Source organism: Panthera pardus, unplaced genomic scaffold (assembly GCF_024362965.1).
Source record: "Panthera pardus isolate Hobbes unplaced genomic scaffold, ASM2436296v1 HiC_scaffold_25, whole genome shotgun sequence".
Classification (NCBI taxonomy): Eukaryota; Metazoa; Chordata; class Mammalia; order Carnivora; family Felidae; genus Panthera; species Panthera pardus.
This window is the reverse complement of record NW_026526821.1, coordinates 20,052,533-20,066,772: the sequence shown is the minus strand read 5'-3', so window position 1 is coordinate 20,066,772 and position 14,240 is coordinate 20,052,533. Positions and strand designations below refer to the sequence as shown.

At 43.5% G+C, this 14,240-nt stretch overlaps 1 long non-coding RNA gene across 1 annotated transcript in view; it reads right to left on the bottom strand.

Moving 5' to 3' along the window:
* LOC128773469 (uncharacterized) overlaps window positions 1–11,531 on the bottom strand; it is a 92,909-nt gene extending 81,378 nt beyond the window's left edge. The window contains exon 1 of the long non-coding RNA XR_008417724.1: window positions 11,419–11,531. This is a non-coding gene — a long non-coding RNA (uncharacterized LOC128773469). The remainder of the gene's footprint in view (window positions 1–11,418) is intronic.
* Between the last annotated feature and the right edge of the window lie 2,709 nt (window positions 11,532–14,240).

Here is a 14,240-nt window from a genome sequence, read left to right as displayed (position 1 = left end):
CCCAGGTTCCCCAGGGACTTTTTATTCTGCGTGAAATGATGACCTATCAGAGAGTTTTGATCACGTGAGAGACTTCATTGGACTTATTTCTCAAAAAGACTACTCTGGCCACTGTTGTAGGGGTCAAGATCCTAACCTGTAAGGTCATACAAGCAGCAAAACCAGAATTCAAGCATATTTTACCCCTAAGCGCTACACTCTATTTCCTCTTTAATTATCAAGGTTCTAAAGCAATAAAAAGCTGTTTCAAATTATTTTCCCCTTGCTATGGTGTAGTGCCTTTCCGCCTTTGCTCTGATGGGAGAAGCCTCTGCAGACCTCTTATCTTATTGAGCTGCCATCAGAATAGCAGTTAGTTTTGATGATATAAAGATTCTTACTATTTGCCTGGCACTGAACTGAGTTTATAAACTACACTCTCACTTGACCCCCACATCAAAGCCAAGAGGAAATGGTACAGTTCCGATCCTTCTGTGCAGATGAGGATCTGAATCTTAGAGAGTTTCTTTTCTCACCCTGGCTCCCAGGGAACTCTCCCACGTAAAGATTTCCCCATACTACCTGCCTTGGGATAGGAATGGCCTTTCAAGCAATTTCTCGCTGAGAAGTCTGACAGCTCCGTAAGACGAGAAACTAAGTGGTAGGCTTCTCTTTATTAATCTGTTCCCGGGACAGTACCCCGCACATAGAAAAAGTCTATGATTTATTTTGGATGATCGCCTGATGTTAACAACAACGTTTAGCCTAGTTAAAATAGATCTTAGAAACACCGAGTATTTCCTTAGAAGGTAATTTTAATTCCATTATAAGCCACAAAGGAGTGTGTTCAATATGGCGTCCTTGGATGCCATGGGCTCATGAAATTTCAGGTGGGTAATGAATTTACATTTGCTGACCCACTGAGTCATAGTAAGGGGCCATTCTGCCATGTGGCACACTCTGTCACTCCCTTCAGTAAGTTACGTACCCAACCTGGGTCTCATTTCCCTCCCTTGTGAAATGGAAAATGCCACTAAGTTTGCTGTGATCATTAAATAATCGAATGCATACAAAGCCCTTACACACTGCCTGGCTTATAAAAGGTGCTCAAGAAATGTTACCTTTTATTCTAGTATGAGCTTAGGATTCCTTTTCTTCTGCTAGGGATGCTTGGGTAGATCTGGGCCTGACTGAACTGAAATCTGCTGAGACAGATACTCTGGGCCTTTTGAAAGATGTGCTATGAAGACAGCGGTATGCTGGGAAATGTTTAACAGCTGGCTCTTTAGCACAAAACAAGAACAACGATTGCAGCATTTGCCGATGTCAATGGTGTCAATACCCCCAGCATGGCTGATCTCAAGTTATCGAGGTGGTACCACTGAACGTGGAACCGGGAAGATAACATGCATGGGCATGGCTGGCTCTTACCGATCTGGCTCCCGTTGTACTGTGGCAACTCGCCCACCATGCCGGCTCTTTCTCTTGCCAGTTCAGAACGTACAGGCAGCCCAAGAGAGGCAGGCTCAGCCCTTCTTTGCTCTACAGAGAGACTCATCTGATTTGCCCGTGTGGACAAGGTGATTTTTATTTTAATAAGCACGTATAGGCTAATTCCAGTCTAAATGAGTTAAGGTATATCATGTGCTTAATCAATAGATGTGATTTTTATCGCTGCTTTATGGATGAAGAAACTGAGAGGCGGAGAGATTAAGAACTTTCTTAGGGTCACACGGCCAGCAGATGGCAAAGCCCAAATTCAAATTAAGTGGCCTGGCTCGGAGTCTGGAGTCTGTTCTCATATCTTCTCTGCTGGCCCAGGCACAGGACTGGTCGGTCTGATCCTGATCATTGCCCAGAGAGGAAGTCCAGAGAATCCCATCGGTCACTCTCGAGCCTCTCTGCTGCGCTGGGACCAGCCTATAAGGCTTGTTGCTAAGTTTCCTGCTTCTGTAAACCCATTCTATTCGGAGCTGATGGCAAGCAGTGAGCGCTTGATGGGCGCCTAGAAAGTGCCTCACTCACTTCTCCTTCTGGGGCCAGCAACCTAAGTGCTCCGTGACAAAGAGGCCCAGGAGCCTGGGACAGAGGCTTTTTGAAATACTGCTTTTGCGTCTCCCATGGGAGGTGCAATTCCAAAGTCTCCCTGAACTCGCCTTTCACAGGCCTGAGCAGAAACCCCCGCTACTTCTGGAAGTGCGCTTCCAAAGGTTGTCTGGCAGCCGGAGCAGAACAGCTGCTCAGCAATGCAGTGATCCAGCAGCCCCAGAGGAGGAGGGGACGGCGGGGCCTGCTGCCCTGTGCCAAGCCCAGCACCCACCAGCTGCCTCCCTCCGGCTTCCATCGGAGCAGAAACAGCATTAACTCCATCAGCACCAGCCGGCCCAGCCGCAGGGCAGGAGCTGGGTTTCCCGGAGGCCACGGTGCCCGGAAACACATAGCTAGTGTCTTCAACTCATCCGCACCCTTTTCTCTCCAGAGTTATTTTCTATTGTTCTGTCTTCCCAAGAAGGCACTGGTCTCGAAGTCGCTCTGCTGAGCATTCTTCTCTCATTTCATTCCTGTACTAGTCCTGCTTCCCTCTCGGCTGGCAGGCCACAGCCACTCACTCTCTTTATACTATAGAGAAAACATACATTATGGCAAGTTAAGTGGATCCTAACATTCAGAGGAATCTATAACGATGAGAAAGCCCCTCATTATGTCATTTTGCTCCCTTTGCAGTCCTTGGCATTCTTGGATGCCGCAAAGCATGAGCAAAAACACAGCAAGATTCCCACTCCCTGGTAGGCAGAGAAGGGAATGAATGCCTCACTGCAGATTATGATCCTACACCAAAAAGATGGAATGGAGACTTCTGGATTCCCACCCCTAGGACTCAACCCCGTGTAAGCCATCTGGGGTGGGGCCTGGATCCCCAAGGACAAGAAGCTCTTAAGCCAAGCATAAAACAAAACAACACACAGACGCAGACGTGAATAAATAAAGCAGACACATCCACATATGGGAAGGCTCCCTGTCCCACTCCCAGGAGGCAGACTCCCCGAGGCCTTGCAGATGTCACAGCAGAATCTACTTGCAGGTTCCAAGTCGTGCAAACCCAGCACCTAATGTTAATGGAGTGGAGAGACTGGAACATTTTTTATTTGAAAAAGAGAAGATGCACCCCCACACACACACACACCCCCCAACACAATTGTTGGTCCCCTCATCATTTCACTGAGATTTGCCACCAGTGGCTCCGGCCATTGGTGAGTTGACAATTTTGCATGGCCTCCATGGAGAGGACACAGGACTGGCCTGGGACCCTGTCCATAAAGAGAAGGGACGTGGGACTGAATTACGGGGGGCGGGGTGTGGGGGGGAGGTGTTGGGGAGAGGGAAGGAAAGACAAACAGAAAATTAGAGACTGAGCTCTCTTCACAGAACTGTTACTTCTTTTGTGGAAGCCATGTGAACGTAATCTTGGTGAACACATATTCGTGAACATAAGCAATGGTGAACTCATATAATGGTCAGCTTAGTTTTCCAAAATCTGTTGCTACCCTTAATGTCAAAAAAGAAGGTTGATTCAGTGTTAAAGGGGAATTATTTTAAAAATAGAAAACTACATAATCACTATCCTAGCATAATGATTGGGTTACCGTGTTTTCCATTGAGTTACATAGGTGAAGATATTTTAAATGATAAAACTTTTAATTATCATTATAATTTTTATAATTAAAAATAAAAATTTGTGGGGCACCTGGGTGGCTCAGTCAATTAAGCATCTGACTTGGGCTCAGGTCATGATCTCGCTGCTCATGAGTTCGAGTCCCTCAGAAGGCTCTGTGCTGACGGCTCAGAGCCTGGAGCCTGCTTCAAAGTCTGTGTCTCCCTCTCTCTCTGCCATTCCTCACTTGCTTGCACACGCTTTCTCTCTCTCTCAAAAATAAATAAACATTAAAAAAATTTTTTAAGTAAATAAATAAATAAATAAATAATATTTGTGTTCTGTTTTTTATTACCTTTTTCTTTCATTCAACTTCAGAGTTGACATTTTTCGTGTTTACCAAAGACTTCTGAGTGACCATTTTTTAATCAACACATACAAGGACTGGAAATTCCAACACCGATTTAACCATTCTCTTATTGTCAAATTTTTAGGTTGTGTCTAGCACGCACATGTTCTTTGTGAATCCAAGCATTAGTTGTGGTGGATTATCTCCTCACGATAAATTCCACTAAGAATGACTGAATAAAAGAACGCTTATATTTTGTGGCTTCTGTTACGTATTGTCAGGTTGTTTTCCAGAAACACTTACATTTATTTTCAAAACAACATCACCCTAAGAATGGGTCAACCTCACAAAAATGTTGCCAGCTCTGGAAATTGCTGATTTTAAAAAAGTTTGAAACATTTAAAATCATCTCCTGCCCTCTCCCTTTATGACACCCTGTATAATAATCATAAGGACAATTGGAGGGGGGCAGAAAAACACATCTTATTCTACAAATTCCAAAGAATCCCAACCAGGATGCTTTCTGGACCAATCTGGACCAGACGCTTGGAGGTGAAGAACATCTTCCCTGCCGGAGTGGCAGGTGTTGCTGTTGGTTAAAGACGATGCCGGTGTTGTTGAATGGGAGGTAGGCAGTTCTGAAGAGCTCTACTAACCCCCCCTGGTCAGAAGGAGCAAGGTTTGGTGCTCTACATATGGACATCTTTCCTCCCCCCAAATAAACAGAGAAACATTCCTCTAGCTGCTCAGGCTGAGTCTGGCAAGATAGTGATGTTTCGGTTTCAAGGACTCCTCTCCAGGATACCCTATGTACATATCACCTTTAGTGCTATTATTAACGTTCTACTACATTAATATCATAATATGAATAGCAGGTTATTAATAACATAGCACCATTAATGCTGCTAATAAAAATAGCTCGTATGTATCGCATGTTCACTCTATGCTGAGCACTCTGATATCAGATCTTGTCTGGGACCAACAACACTATCCACTCACTTGACAGGTTCTGGAACAGAAGCATGTCAGCCTTAAAAGACTTGCCCAGGGCCACACAGCTCATTTGTAGACACGAAGCCAGGCCACCTGAGTACAGAGCCTTTGTTCTTCTCAACTGTACTGCAGATCGCCTCCTTTCAGGAAACTTTTTCACATTTCTTCCATTTTACCCTCCGTTCCCTACAAATCTTTGTTGGCCAACATACATACCGGCAGTGGGCGGGGGTGGGGCTGGCAAGGACATCTTATAAGCGTCCTCCCCCTTTATTAGTGAACCACAAATTTAGCACTGACCCTGGACATCTCAGATCTGTCCCCCAGCAAAATGAGGCCCCATCCACCTGGACTCTCCTTCACTCTCTGGTGCGTTTGGCCTCTTTTATGTGAAGTTATTTGACATGGGAGCCAAAATGTAAAGCTTTCACTCTCTTCCAGAAAAGTCACCAGATCCGTCTGCAAAAGAAAAACTCCTAGTGGCCCACTTGGCTGTACCCGATTTCTTCCCAAGGACATGCTCATGAGACGTCCTCCTGAGACACTCACAGCCGACACCATCACGGAATAGTTGCCGAGGCCAGAGGTCCAGCCCAAATTGCACACTTTTGCCGATGCCGCCTATGAGTACATAATTCCCGTGACAGCATCACCATTACGGCAAACGTTTTCTCTGACTCTCCCTGGATCCCCTGGCCAGAAGAGTGTGAGAAACAACGCTGTGTGTTCAGAAAATGTTGAAAACATTGATCAAACTAAGGTAAGTAGTGAATAAAGCCATCATAACTTACTTTAAATAAAAAAAATATGGGAAACATCAAATATGTCAAATGTCCTACATTTTTAGTTTGTTCACTTTCCAAATGAATGAAAATTTAGGAATTTATAACATCAGGGTTACAAATTAAAAGCTTATGGAAAACCGAAATTTACCCCCCTGACTGCTTATCTCAATCAAATTTACATGGAAATAACACTATACTGTAAAAGATTTTTTTTTTTCAACTGACTAAGTAATACTCTGGTTGAATTCCTTTTACCGGTATTTTTCAACACAGGGTCAGAGCATCAGAAAAGCCTTGGTTAAATGCCAATCACCGGCTTTATTCAAGGTCTCCTGAAACAGAATTTCTGGAATGAGGGCACAGGAATTACAGATTTTAAATGTCCCTTGGTTACTCTTACTCATCCTGAAGTTTGAGAACTGGTGCTCTAGCATATCTGCCTCACAGAGCCAGGCTCTGATGAACCAGATATAGACTAAAGCTCTGGAAACAAAAGCTGGCCTGGCATAGATTGCCCTCCTGAACACCAGGCAGAGTTCTGCCCCACTCTGGGTCTCCCTACCTTCCTCACTTCCCATAGAATTCACTCAAGTTAAGAGACTATTGAATAAATGAAGTAGGACACAAGAGACTTGAGTGTCCGAACAGATCCCTGAATAAAGATTGTATGAATGATCTAGAAAAACCCATGATCTCCTCCTTTTGGAATGAAAATGAAGGGACGATGAGCATTTAGCCACTGATGCCCTAGGGAACCCACTGCTCAGAGGGGGACCCAGAGGGCAGAGGAGAGATCAGATAGAATTTTAAAACCTTGGCTGACTCTCTGGTAAAGGTGACAAGTACCTTCTGATTTTTGGAATTATGCTTCCACATAGAGAAGTAGTGTTAGACTTGAAATAAAACTTTTATGAGTCCTCCTTAATCTCAAATATTCTAGAATACAACCCCCTTCTATTAGGTCATAGGCACTGATTATTTATTTAAAAACTATCATCAGAGATCTCTGAGCTCTTTGATTTGCGTAGCCTGTGTGTTTGAGGCATGCTAGGGAACACAATTACTATAATTTTGACTCCTTAATACGGGCAATCCTGCCCGCCTTGCATGCATGTAGCTTCCAATCCCATTGGAAGCATGTGAGACAACCAAACTCAATAGCACCTGTAATTAATTACTCACTCATTCTTGTATTCATTCATTTGGGATTTGCCAATTTTTTATGGAGAACTTGCTACATGCAACATAGATACTTTTCTAGTTGCTGGGGAAAACAGTGGCAAACCTACCAATATAGTCCCAGTTGGCACAGAGCTTATAGTCTAATGGGGACAGTTCATAAGTAAACGGGCAACTTTGACAAGGAAGGAGCTCTAGGACAGGATTACATGGTCTCCATGGGAGGAAGCCAACCACAAGAACAAAGACAAGAAAAACTGGAGGTGGGGGTGTCAGCAACCATCCAGGTGAGAGAGGGGAACCGCTGAGGGGTGTTCTGATCATTTTTCTTTCTAAGTAGTGGAGGTTAGGACAAGCCTAATCACTCACTTCTGTTAATGGATTCTGACCAATGAATCAATGCACAGAAGGCCAAATGTGAACCAAAATACATTATGAGCTAGCGAAGCTGGGCCTCCTCTCTCTTTCCAGTTTGCACTTATCTACTCAATTCCAGGACAATGTCACATCCCGTCCAGGCAGCAATAGCAAAGCACCATACAGATTGGGTGGCTCGCTAATAACGGAAATTTACTTCTTGCAGTTCTGGAGGCTGCAAATTCAAGATCGAGGCGCCAGCACATCGAGTTCTGGTGAGGGCCTGCTTCTGGGCCTACACTGCCAACGTCTTGTATCCTCACGTGGCGGAGAAGAGAGAGGGGAAGCAGGCTCTTTCGTGACTCATATAAGGACATCAGTCCCATTCGTGAGGGCTTCACTACCTTCAGTACCTCATCTAATTGTAAATATCTCCCAAAGTCCCCACCTCCTAATTTGCCACTTTGGGGCACAGGGGTTCAACACGTAAATTTGGGAAGATACAAACATTCAGTCCACGACAGGCAGGAAGTAGAAATTAAGATTCTTAATCTTTCCAACTTTCCAAGGTCAGGCAGCATTGTGACCATAATTTTTCATGTTCCCCTATCTCGTGCCCTTAGGATGTGGTTTCCTAGAAGACTGTGGGCTTGGTTTTGTGTTAATCTTTGACCAATAGAAAACGCTGGAAATGGGGCACCTGGGCGGCTCAGTCGGTTAAGCATCCAGCTCTTGATTTCAGCTGGGGTCACGATCTCACGGTTCATGAGTTCAAGCCCTGCATGGGGCTCTGTGCTGACAGAGTGGAGCCTGCTTGGGATTCTTTCTCTCCCTCTCTTTGTCTCCTCCCCTCCCCACACTTGTGCACTCTTGTGCTCTCTGTCGCTCTCTCTCTCTCAACGTAAATAAACTTAAAAAAAGAAAAGAAAAGAAAATGCCGTGACAGTATGCTACATCTGAGCCGAATCCTCAAGAGGTCGGACACTCTTCTTCCACATGCTCTCAAACATACTACCACTTTGTGAAGAAGCCTGGACTACGCTGCTGGAGGAGGAGTAAGCCCGAGAAAAGCCCAGCTGCCCTATCCAAAGTCCGTCTGGACCAACTGCAGCTAGCTGAACTCCCCAACGCATGTAACAGTGCAGCCAGGATGAGCACAGCTGCCTACCTGACACATAGCTGACCACTGATATAACAAGTGAGCACAGAGGAAACCAGAACGACCTGCTGACCCAGAGACTGGTGAATGATAATGCTAGTTTTAAGCCACTGAATTTCTGAGTAGTTTGTTATGCTGCAATGTCTCACTGATACACTCCCTGAGGTTTAAGTGACCCAAGAGACAGAGATCGGGCAGAGAGGGACAGATAGTGCCGCTTTTATTGTTGTGACTTTGTAGTTTATTACTACAGCCCGGCTCACATCAGGTTCTATTTTAATCAACCATCAGAGGGAGGGAAAGACGCTGCAAATATTCCCTCTTACACTTCTTGAGTCAGGATCTGAGGTAAAGCTTGGAGGAAGAACTTTCCCTGAGTACCAAGGTCCCTCCCTGTGCCCTCTAATCTTCTCTATGGGCTACTCACATAAGTCACTCTTTGGAGAATATAAGAAAGTTGCCTGATGGCTATGCATTGGCTAGGACTGAAACAAAAATACAGAAAGAATCACAAAGCAAAGCCAACTTCTAGACTTTTCATTTTATTTCTTTTTTCTCCCCTAAAACCATACCCGTGCTGAAGTGTAACAAAATATATATATAAACAAGCTGTCAGGCTTCTGACACAGCCGATGCCTAGAGTCAAATGTTTCTGCTAAACTTTTGATGGAGCCCCGGGGAGGACAGAAAGAGTCCCAAACTGGGAGGGATTGGCAGCTGGGCTGGGAACGCAACCTGACCCTCCCTTCCCACTTCACAAAGAAGGTTTTGTTGGGATCATGGGGCATGGTGAGTGACCCCCCTAGAGCCACGGGGATAAGCTGCGTTCTGAGGGAACATCTGGGCTGCCAGCTCAAGCCAAGCTGAAACCCTATCCTGGCCAGGGTTGCTCCAATGAATCAGGTGTAGGTGTATTTTTCCAGGATGTTCAAAACCACATCTTACCCTGAGAAACAGGGTTTTGTCCATAGACGCTTTATTCCTAAGGGTAAATGATCCCCCTAAGTTCCCATGAAGCGTATGTTTACCAAGGCTTCATGCCCAAAGAATCAGACTCAAAGACTGAAAATATGGCCTCCACATATCCTTCTTCAAAGCCTCTTGGGAATCCTCGCCAATACAATCTCTATCCTGATCGGCAGACTCACCCCATGCCATTACCACCTTGACTTTGTGATACAGTCTCAAAAGATTGATCATATGGAGCTGACAGACTGCATTTTTAAATTGCTCCTTTGTCATCTTCCAAGGAAATTCCCCAAACTTTGTCAGATTCTTCACTTCTTATCCTGCCTTCCCATTGTGCTATTGCCAATGGTAACACTCCTACTTTCAATACCCTTGATACGTACCATGAACCCCGGGGATATACTGATGTTAGATTACAAACAGTAAGATTTGCATTTAAAGAGTTCTTGGGGTACCTGGCTGGCTCAGTTGGTTAAGCGGCTCAGATCATGATCTCATGGTTCGTGAGATCGAGCCCCACGTCAGGCTCTGTGGACAGCGCAGAGCCCGCTTGGGATTCTCTCTCTCTGCCCCTCGCCCTATTGCCCCTCTTGAAATAAACAAATAAAAAAAAAAGAATTCTTAATATTTAAATTCCACACGGATCAGTTTAACTTAATATGATTAACAAATTAGAATCTTGAATACCATTTCTGTATCTTATGGCACCCTAATAAGGTTGATAGAAAGATTTCCTATTATATTGAGGCAGGGAGTCAGGGATAGTCACAGATAAATTTGGGACTACATCCCAAGGTCTTGACGTGAATCCTTAACAGTGGGGCACTGGTGTTTAGGGGATGGTCACGCGAGAGGACAAGGGCCAGGAACGGACCAGAGCAAGAAACAGGCTGAGGAGGAGAAGATCATACAGAACAGGGGCCTGCACTCATCCGCAAAGATGGAACCCCAGGCCACATGCAGACCAGAGACAAGCTAAGTAAGCACAGCCTCTTGCACATTATAATAACCGATGTAAACTTGCTTAGGAACTGTGATTTATGGGAAACGCTTACCTACGTAAAACTAAGTTTTGCAAAACAGGGGACGACGGAGGTCAGATGATAGCAGTTTGGAGCACGCAGATTTCATCTGGCAGCAAAATCAGATGTTCCAGAAGTATGCATACCTGAGTGAGTCTATTAGCACCACACTTCTCTTGTAACCCACCGGGTTACATGGTTGCTATTCGCCTCCTCCTCATCCAGTTCGCTCTCACTACCTACAGTGTCTCGATTTTACTTTGGGGAATTAGCCCCTTTTCCATTCTCACCTTTGTCATGAGATAGGGATGGGCCCCATCCTCAACTGTAGATATGGGCCTAGATTGGCTTACATCATTAAGTTTTTTTTTTTTTTCTTTATCACTGATTGGCTCAGTGGGACATATAACCAAATCATGGTCAAGGAGATGAAATTCATGGGGATATTTCGTGAGACTTCTGACATAAAGTCATGTACTCTTTCTACAAACTTTTTTTTTTTTTTTTTAATTTTTTTTTTTTTTCAACATTTATTTATTTTTGGGACAGAGAGAGACAGAGCATGAATGGGGGAGGGGCAGAGAGAGAGGGAGACACAGAATCGGAAACAGGCTCCAGGCTCTGAGCCATCAGCCCAGAGCCTGACGCGGGGCTCGAACTCATGGACCGCGAGATCGTGACCTGGCTGAAGTTGGACGCCCAACCGACTGCGCCACCCAGGCGCCCCTTTTTTTTTTTTTTTTAAATAAACTGAGTGCCTGGTCATTGGCTAGGATTGAGACACTGATGGAGAGAAAACATGCTTCCTCCCCTCAATAGGCACCCGGTGAAGGAGACAGTACTGTGAATAATTGGAATAATTAGCCTTGCTTCAAACATACTGATGCATTGAAATGGAAGCAGAGTGGGGAGAACCATCCTTCGTGTCTGTGTTTGAAGAAGAGAGGAGAGTAGATGGGCACCCCTTCACTTACAGATGGCAGAATCATCTCCGAAAGGCTGGTGGGAGCCTCAGGGTTTTCTGACGTCCCACTGGCTCCTGCCACTTCTTCACCGGATCTGCTGATGTGTTGGGGAGTCTGGGTCTCTCCCTTGAGAAACAGTTATCTCTGATTAGACTGAATTAATTTACTCCCCAGACCTTGATTTGCCAATATGATAATGTCTCGGGACTTAAGTGAGAAATCTTCTCATTATCTGGCCAAATAATGTCTGTCCAAGGGAGGAATACCAGGGAGGGTATCTTAACATCAAATGCAGGATTACCAAACAGAGATAACTATAAGGGATAAAAAGAAAAATGGGGTTAAAAATATGGGACACCCGGATGGCTCAGTCACTTAAGCACCTGACTATTGATTTTTGGCTCAGGTCATGATCTCACGGTTCACGGGTTTAAGCCCCGCATTGGGCTCTGCACGAACAGTGCAGAGCCTGCTTGGAATTCTCACTCTCCCTCTCTGCCTGCCCCTCCCTGCTCATGCTCTCTCTCTCTCAAAATAAATAAACATGACACTTTTTTTTTTAATATGGAAATCTCACATACCATAAATCTGGGAAGTTTACTGAGTGGACTTTATTTTTTTTTTTTTAACGTTTATTTATTATTGAGAGAGCATGAGCAGGGGAGGGGCAGAGAGAGAAGGAGACACAGAATCCGAAGCAGGCTCCAGGCTCTGAGCCGTCAGCACAGAGCCCGACACGGGGCTCGAACTCATGAACCGTGAGATTATGACCTGAGCCGAAGTTGGACGCTTAACCGACTGAGCCACCCAGGCGCCCTTTTTTTTTTTTTTTTCTTACTGAGTGGACTTTAAACTTCAAAGAATATTACTACAATGGCAATAAGATACAACATAAGTCAGAAGTGGTAATATTAACAGTTTTGAAAGCACAGATATTGGATATTAGAACTTGGACCACACACGCACACACACGCAGATAAGTAGATATTGGAACCTAACAATGTTAGAGTTAATTAAACCTTCCATGGATTCTCTTGTATCCAGCAAGCCGTTATGGAATGTCTACTGATTGCCATGAACGGGGAACAGATTCTTGAACTGGCACCCATAAACTGAGCTGGAATGCAGACCACTGAAGTTTAGTTTTTAATGGAAAACTAAAGCTCAGGCCAAGGTATTTACACTAAAGTGTACGTTTCCAAGGAACCTTTGCTACAGATTTGACTCAGGCACCAATTACAAATTTTCAGTAATTTTCTGTTATCACTCATTGATAACAAAATAGCTCTTATATGAGTACACTCAGTGAGTACTGGAAAACGTTCCTGGCTATAGAGGGGCCTGGCTATTCTCTCAATTTTACATATAACACATTTGATATGACATAGTACATATGTACACAATGTAAACGTAAGCTCTTTTTCCATGAGCTTACGATTAAAACTCAGTTTGTAAAAACAGCAATATCTAAAGTAGCATCCTGGGTAGGTTAGTTACCAGGTAAGTTATTTAAACATTCTAAGCCTTTATTTCTTTACCTCTAAGATGGAGAAATACCTAAATTTCAGTTTTTAAATGATGAACTAAAGCACTTTATATATAAATATAAACATAAACATAAACATAAATATAAATATAAATAGTACCATGCTTGGCACAGAGTAGGGGCTCAATGAGAATTGAGTGAGCAAACAGATGAATAAATGAATGATAGAAACAAGCCAGAAATGATGTAGGATTGGATTTATTTCTTAATTCTTTTTGGGAAACTATTTGTCACCATGGAAAAATGGAAGGTGCATTACAGCCATGAACAGAGGTCTCAAAATTCATGGTATATCCTTAATTCTGGGCAATTTATCCTGTCTAATAAAAGTTATACATTAGAATTATCACAAAATGTGATTTAAATTGTGTGTCATAGTACCCTTTTTCATACTAATGAATTTTCAGGGTATAGTATCTGTATGCATATAGCTTATTTACATATTTAGATATATTTCCTACATATAATCAGAATTTGAATTACTGTGTCAGTTTTTAGCTGAATAGTTTATAGTGAAATCGCATCTCGATAAGTTTGCTTTTTTTTTTTTTTTTTTTTTAATCTATGAGAGGGCCAATTTGCTTACGTCCGCTTTAAATTATTTCTTAGGCCAAAGGGTAGATCTTTGTCTCAACGTAAGTTTTTTAATAGTTTACATAAAATACACTAAGACTATTTATTAGGGCTTATGAAACTGTTGTACTAATTTGTAACCATACTTCAAATAACTTTTATAGAACTTGAATTCAATTATTAAACAGGGAATATATGATATTAGCAGAAAAATTTTAAAGCAGTAGGCCCCAACGTACCAATCAGCTCCTTATTGTCTATGGATCTTTAACATCGACTTTTTTTTAAGTTTTATTTTATTTTATTTATTTTGAGAGAGAGGGGGTGAGCAGGGGAGGGACAGAGAGAGAATTCCAAGCAGGCTCTGCACTGTCAGCACAGAGCCTGACTTGGGACTCGAACTCATGAACCGTGAGATCATGACCTGGGCAGAAACCAAGAGTCGGACGCTTAACCGACTGAGCCACCCAGGCGCCCCTTTAATATCTACTTTTATGTTAATCTTCAAGCAAACAGGCAAAGGAGAAAGGAGATAGAAGACATCAATGGTTCTTCACAATTCTACAAAGTGCTCTTAGGTCATCCTTTAAATCTGTAAACCATAGGTTTTGTTCATCACGGGGCCTTTCATCCTTAGGGGCCTTTTAACAGTGTTCTCAGTTCCACAAAATCTCTTATTCTTAAAATCTTGTGCTTTCCTCCATCTACCCCT